Below are 7,576 nucleotides of genomic sequence, written 5' to 3'. Positions count from 1 at the left end.
AGGTATGTAGCTTGAGGGGTACTCTGAGTTCTAGAGGACTCTAGAGTTCTGTTTTAATTAACATAATACAAGTAAATAATTCAGAAGAGTCGTCTTTGTTTCCGTTTGAGAGCCTTTCCCTAGCCTAATATATCCCTTAAAGAGCCTTACATACTTCAGCGAAATTCCACAGAAACAAGCAAGAGCCTCATACTGTTCATTTCAAACGACTTAGAAAATGTACATAGCTTGCATTTGCACACACATGTTACAGCTATAAAAATTCGTGTTTAATAAAAGGAATGGGGAGGGGGTAGAGAGATGGCTCGGCCATTAAATGCACTGGCTTCTCTTCCAGGGGACCTGGATCTTGTTCCCAGCTCATAGCCACCTATGACTCCAATTTCAGTGGCTCTCTGGCCTCTGTAGGCACACATGAGATAGTCAGACATATGTGCAGGCAAAACTCAAGCACATAAAATAATGATTTCTAATAATAAAAAGGAATTGCAATTAAGTTGATATTATCTCTGTATGATGGTAAATGGCGTCAGTTCTTTAGGAACTGCACATAAAATAAAGTCATTGGGTTTGGGTTTTTTGTTTGTTTTATGAGCTTCTTTAATGATCGGTTTGGAAACTGGACACCTTTTACAGGTTAGAACTTCACCTCTACATATACCCTGGGGTTTAATCCAGGGCTTACACCTCCCAGAATAGTTCTGAGCTATGTCACCAGCCCAAATGATTTTACTACAGCTGTTTAATTTTAAAAAAGCTATCAAAAATTTAAACAACTGATTTCCAATTAGTTTGCTTATAAAAAATATTTGTATTCTTTCTGTCACTGCCTAGAAACCCTAGGTCAAAGGTTTAATTTAGGTTTAAAAAATAAAAAAGTAAATCCTTCAGACACTAAATTATTTGTCCCTGAATTGTCAGCAAATATCTGGTAGGCCCAAAACTGGAACCCAGGTTGGTTCTGAATGAAAAAGAGAAGTAAAAGGAAAGATAGGACTGTTCGTAGGTATGGTGGAGAAGAAAGTTAATTGTAGATGGGAGAGAGTAGGCAGAGGCAGACACATTGAGAAACTCCAAGTGGGCGTGAAGACCTAGAGAGAGAAGGAGAGGGGGAAGGAGGGGAGAGAGGGGCTCAGTGATATACGTAAGTACTGTCTTCAGCAGGGAGCCCTGGCCATCAGACTTTAGAGAGAAAGCAGCAGCTTTGGCAACAGCCCATAGTGTTTAGGAGGGCCTTTGAAATGCCTTTTACCACAATATGTCACCCATTTCAGGCACTGGAGGTTTTGCTTGGTGACAGATATCTGATTGGTACATTTCTCCCCATATATATTTCAGGAAGCTTCTACAGTAGTAAGTTTCCATAGGTTTTTCAAATGTCCTTTAGCATTAGTTTTCCCTCCCCATACGGCCTCTTTCACCTTTCTCCCCCAATCAGCCCTCCTATTATAGTTTTCACTTTGTGTACACACACACACACACACACACACACACACACACACACACACACACAATTTCTCCTTCCTTGGAAGAGCGTCTCCTTCTCTCTGGTCCCTTATTATGTTCCCAACCTCAGTGGTTACTCAGATTGTAGCACACATATAGAAAGCTTAAAACTTAACATCACATATAAGAATAATACATATATTTGTCTTTTTAAAGTCTGGGTTACCACAGGATGATGTCGTCTAGCTCTATCCATTTGCTTGAGATTTTCCTTTTTCACAACATTGTGTAAATGCGTTGCATTTTCATTAGCTGTTCATCAGTTGATGAACATCCAGGTTGTTTCCAGTTCCTGGCAGTTAGGAATAGAGCAGTGTCTTAGGGTTACCACTGCTGTGGTAAAGCATGATGACCAAAAGTGAGTTGTCGAGGAAAGGATTTCTTTGGCTTGCTATTTCCACATCATAGTCCATCACTGAAGGAGGACAGGACAGGAACTCAAACTTCCTCCAGGCAGAAAGCTGGAGGCAGGAGCTGATGCAGAGGCCATGGACGGTGCTGCTTACTGGCTTGCTCCTCATGGCTTGCTCAGCCTGCTTTCTTATAGAACCCAGGACCACAGCCCAGGGGTGGCACCACACACAATGGGCTGGGCCTCCTCCCATTAACTAATTAAGAAAATGCTCTGCAGGCTTGCCTACATTTTCTCAACTGAGATTCTCTCTCAGATGAATATAACCAGCACAACTGATTCCTTGTCAACTTGACACCCAAACACATCACTGTTAAGCCACAACCTTTCCTTTCTTGGTTATCCCCAAGGTCACACATTAATATCAACATCACATTATAAACATTCCAAATTTTAGTAATCTCTCAATCTTTAAAAATTCACTTAAAAAATTCAGTCTCTCAACCATGGGCTCCTATAAAATCAAAAATAAGTTAATTACTTTCTTACTTCGAGAGGGACGAACAGGGTTTACAGTTACCAACAAATCAAACCAAAACTAAAGTCTAACAGTCTAAATAACTCAATGTCCTATACCTGGGATTCACATGCAATCTTCTGGGCTCCTCAAAGGGGCTTGGGTCACTCATTTCTCCAGCTCTGTTCTCTGCACAACACACAGCTTGTCTTCTAAGCTCAGGCAGTTTCTGCTCCACTCCTGCTGCTATCCTTGGTGTTCATTCCAAGGTAGCCATCCCATCATTCTGGGAACTCCAAAATGCTCAGGTCTTTTGCTGCATTGAGGCTGCACTCTCACCAGTAGCTTCTCCTGGGCTGTCTTTATAATGCCAAGAGTCAACTTCTCTGTATGACCCCTTCAATTCTGGGCCTTCAATACTCCTTCACCAATGCCTTCCTGACCTTTCACAGTGCCAAGTCACAGTTACTCTCCCATTGACCACTGTCGTGGACCACCTGGTGACTCTTACTTACCAGCTTCAACTGCCAGCACAAGATACAGTCTTGGCTACCTCTGGAACACAGCTTCTGTGGGGTGAAAACACGTTTTAGAAGACTTCACCTCATTGATGCTGGTCTCTTTAATCACATTTGGTTCTTTAGGCCCAGCATCCACTGTCCCTGCAAAGGAAAGGTTTTACCTTAGAGGTTCTAATGTCTCGTTAAACACAGCTGATTCTTCAGCTCCAGCTGACCAGACACCACAGATTCTTCCTTCACACAAATTACCCAGAAGAGTCTTTGTTTCCCTCTGAAACATCACAAGCCAGGTCGCCATCATCCAAACTGTTCTCAACACTCTTGCCATCGAAGCGCTTACAGAACAGCCCACTGAGCTCTCAACACACGATGACTTTTACAGCCCAAAGTCCTAAAATCCTTCCATAATCCTCCCCAAAACAATATGCTCAGGTCTGACACTTTAATACCCCATGTCTAGTACCAATTTCTGTCTGAGGGTTACTATTGCTATGATAAAACACCAGGACAAAAAGCAAGTTGTGAAGGAGTTACAGACAATGGTGAGCTGCCATGTGGGTGCTTGGAATTGAACCCAGGTCCTCTAGAAGGGCAACCAGTCCTCTTAACTACTGAGCCATCTCTCTAGCCCCTCAGTCTGCTTTCTTATAGAACCCAGGACAATCAGCCCAGGAGTGGCACCATCTGCAATGGACTGGGCACTGTCCTATCATTCACTAATTAATAAAATATGCTACAGCCTTGCCTACAGCTGTATGTTGCAGAGGTATTTTCTCCATTGAGAAATATTTTTCTCCCTCCTGTCTCAGGTAGCTCTAGCTTATGTCAACTTAACAAAACCAGCCTGCACAAGGAACCATGGATGAGCAAATGTGTCTGTGGTAGGATGCAGAACCCTTGGGTACATGCTGAGAGTGGAATAGCTGGACCTTGAGGTATATCTGTTTCAGCTTCCTGAGGAACTGCCACACTGATGTGCACAGTGGCAAATGTTTATGCTCCCAACAGCCATGGATGAGTGTCCCTCACCTTCCCCCACATCCTTGACAACATGAGCCATCATTTTTCTTATTGATCTTGGCAATTCTGAGATCTCAAAGTAGTTTTGATTTGCATCTCCCAGATGGCTGAAGATGTCGAACACTTTTTTAACTGTTTCCCAGCCATTTATGATTCTCTTTTGAGGACTCTCTGCTTAGTTCTGTGCTCTATCTTTAAATTAGGTTGTTTTTTCCTTAATGTTCCTTTTTTAGTTATCTACATATGTCAGATTTTAATCCCTTATCAGATGCATAACCTATAGGCTGCTGCTTTGCCCAAATGATGGTGTCCTTTCCTTTGCCCTACAGAAGCTTCTCATGGGGTTTTCATGGGGTTCCATTCATCTCTTGTTGGCCTTAGCATCTGTGCTGTGTCCTATTGAGAAATTCTTTTCCTGTGCCCATGAGTTCAAGTCTATTCTCCACCTTCCCTCTGTCAGATTTGGGGTGTCTGGCCTTACATTGAGGTCTTTGGTCACCTTGTAGTTGGGTTTTATGCAGGGCCATAGATACAGATCTACTTACACTTCGCTATGTGCAGCCACCCAGTCTGACTGGACTGTCTGTTGAAGGTTGGGTCATTTCTCCAGTATGTATTTTTGGTTTCTTTGTTAAAAAAAAAAAATAAAGTCAGGTGTCTGTAGGTGTGTGAAGTCATGTCTGGATCTTCAGTTCTGCGCCCTTAATTGATGTGTCTGGTCTTATGCCAATCCCATACTGTTTTTATTAGTATAGCTCTGTGATACAACTTGAAGTCTGGATGGTGATAGCTTTAATTCTTCTACTTTCCAGGATGATTTCAGGTACCACAGGAAGTCGAAGTCCTTGTCTCATAGGTCAGCTGAATTGCTTCCTCAGAGCCCGTTACAACAGGGTTGCTGGCTTCTGGGGGAGGCATATTGTTTTGATCATTTCTGTTTGTGCTTTTATGGTTGAATCTAGGGATCTGGAGTTAAGGTCTTTGAAGATATTTCTTGAGGTAGATACCTGGCCTTGTCTTTGTTGGCTGGGTGGTCATTCTCTTGTTGGATGTCACCCATTCTGGATCCTAGAAGAACGTGGTAGCTGAGGGGTCCCTGTGAGAGAGTCCTGCAGGACAGTGGTTGACACAGCGGAATGGGGGTGGGCTAAGAGGAAAGGCTGAGAGGGGCAGCAAGAAAGAACGAGGAGTCTGCTCCTAGAGGTGGAGTCCCCAGGGAGCACAGGCAGGGTGAGAGGAGGTGCCCAGCAGGCTGCAGCAGAACTGAGAGTATCTGGGAGACCAGAGTGAAGGAACTCAGGAGACCCTGGGTCTTCCACCATTTATATTTTAGTAAAAAACAAAAACCCAAAAAAACAAAAAACCAGTTGACTGACTATTATGGAAAGTTAAACTATCTTACTTTTGTAACCAAACCACAGATTTGATTGTGAAGCAAGGAACAGACGTCCCTTCCTGCTTCCACTTCCCTAAGTTAGCCACGTTGGTTCTAGTTTTCGGCCCTACTGCTATAGACCACACAGTAGGCATACATGAAGGAATATTTGAATCCTTGATTTTAAAAAATTTCACAAACCAGGATTTGGCCTTGGACAAAGAGTTGGGAACCATCTAATGAGTGAAAGCCATGGATTCCTCTCCAGGAGATGACCATTCTGTAGGTCTGCGAAGAGAGAAGTCAGGGGAAACAAGAACAGCGTGCTGTGTGCTGACTTTATACACAGCTTTCTTCTGGACTTATTTTCGAACATGATGGTTGGTGTAAAGCATCCAAGTTACTTCCATCTGCACCAATCTGCAGATCCTGGGGAGGAAGGGACATCGGCTTTTCTCTTTAATATGGGACGGTGGCAACCCCCAGAGTTCCCCCTGTGCTAACGGCTTGGGAGCAATGCAGTACAAAATGCTGTCTGATAGAGTTCAAGGGGCAGAGTTGGAATGCTCCAGTAGAGCTCTCTGTCGTAGAGCTCTCTGTGTCCTGTCGTAGAGCACTCCGTGTCCTGTCGTAGAGCACTCCGTGTCCTGTCGTAGAGCACTCCGTGTCCTGTCGTAGAGCTCTCCGTGTCCTGTCGTAGAGCTCTGTGTCCTGTCGTAGAGCACTCTGTGTCCTGTCGTAGAGCTCGTGTCCTGTCGTAGAGCTCTCCGTGTCCTGTCGTAGAGCACTTCGTGTCCTGTCGTAGAGCTCTCCGTGTCCTGTCGTAGAGCACTCCGTGTCCTGTCGTAGAGCACTCCGTGTCCTGTCGTAGAGCTCTCTGTGTCCTGTAGCACAGGTGTCATTCACTAGGAGACAGATACTAGTAGAGGGCTGGGGTAGGTCTTTCAATGTCCCACTCATTTTATCACAACATGTCACAAGAGAGAGTTTCCAGCACGAGGGTACACCTATAAACTTTTGGGAAAGTCCGTCAAGACCAGAACACGTGCCTCAGTAGCACAGCCAGATGACAACAGGTGGTCATTCTGGAGTCTACATGACATCTCAGCGTGATGGGGCAGTGCAGGCCATAACTGGAGAGATTTAATTCTGAATGCCATAATGCAAGATAACAAAACCCAAAGATCAAAACCCCAAATGTCTATAATCCAGAAATATCAAAATCTTCAAAAAACAGTCGTGGAGAAAACAATCGGGTTATTTAAATGACATGTTTAAGGACTGACATTTGCAGAGGAGTTACCTGACAGACAGAAGCGTGAGAGGGCACGGCTGCACACAGTGAAACGGTAGCTGCTACAATCTTCCAAATGTGTCCTGAGACGCAATTGTGGTAACCACACAGATGTAACCATTGGGGGCACATTTACTGTATGCATAAAGGAGTTAGACAACAAATGAAGTAAGTATGCAGTCAGTATGCCTGGTAATTGTGCGCCCAGCTTTTATAGAAAGCTTTTATGTGGCCCTCTGAAATAGCTGAAGTGCCCTGAGACAACGCGTTAAACCCGTGGGCCATCTCTGTGCATGCAGGACTCCACTGAGCCAAAGTCCAGGGAAATTTTCTGTCTCTCGAATGCACAAAAGGACACACCTTAATGTATTAAGCTTTTTACATTTCTTATGTATGTTCACAGTGTTTACACACAGCCATCGTTGTGTGACAACATACCTTTGTGGAGCCAAATGTACAAAGAAAGTGATTTAAAACTCTGAAAGTCTTCACAGGGTCCTTCTGGTGTTAGAAATGTGTAGAAGCGAAACGCAGACCACAGCAGATTATAAAATGAATGCTGACAAAGCAGAGATTAAGGAAACAGAGACTAAAAAGATAAAAGAAGAAAATCTGACATGAAAGAGTGTGTGGTTGGGTGTGGTGGTGGATGTCTTAAATCCCACCCAGCACTCGGCGGGGGTGGGGGGCAGAGACAAAGGGGTCTCTGTTGAGTTTGAGGGCAGCCTGAGCTCCAGGGCTGCATAGCCAGGGCTACATGGAGAGATCCTGTCTCAAGGCAAACAAACAAACCGTGTTAGAAGGACAGACAAGGAGCAATTATAAGGGAGTTGTTAAGAGCTGGCCGACTTGCAGGTCCATCCATCTTTGGAGCCTTGCTTTTCTGCCTTCCTTCATTCAGAGCACAACTTCCGGTAGAGCACGCAGAGTTCTCTTCCTACATGCCTCTCTCCTTTGAAATCCTGTAATGATCCCCACATGCACCTAATGA

Source organism: Rattus rattus, chromosome 11, assembly GCF_011064425.1.
Source record: "Rattus rattus isolate New Zealand chromosome 11, Rrattus_CSIRO_v1, whole genome shotgun sequence".
NCBI classification, from domain to species: domain Eukaryota; kingdom Metazoa; phylum Chordata; class Mammalia; order Rodentia; family Muridae; genus Rattus; species Rattus rattus.
The sequence above is the reverse complement of the archived record's forward strand: the minus strand, read 5'-3'. Positions refer to the sequence as shown.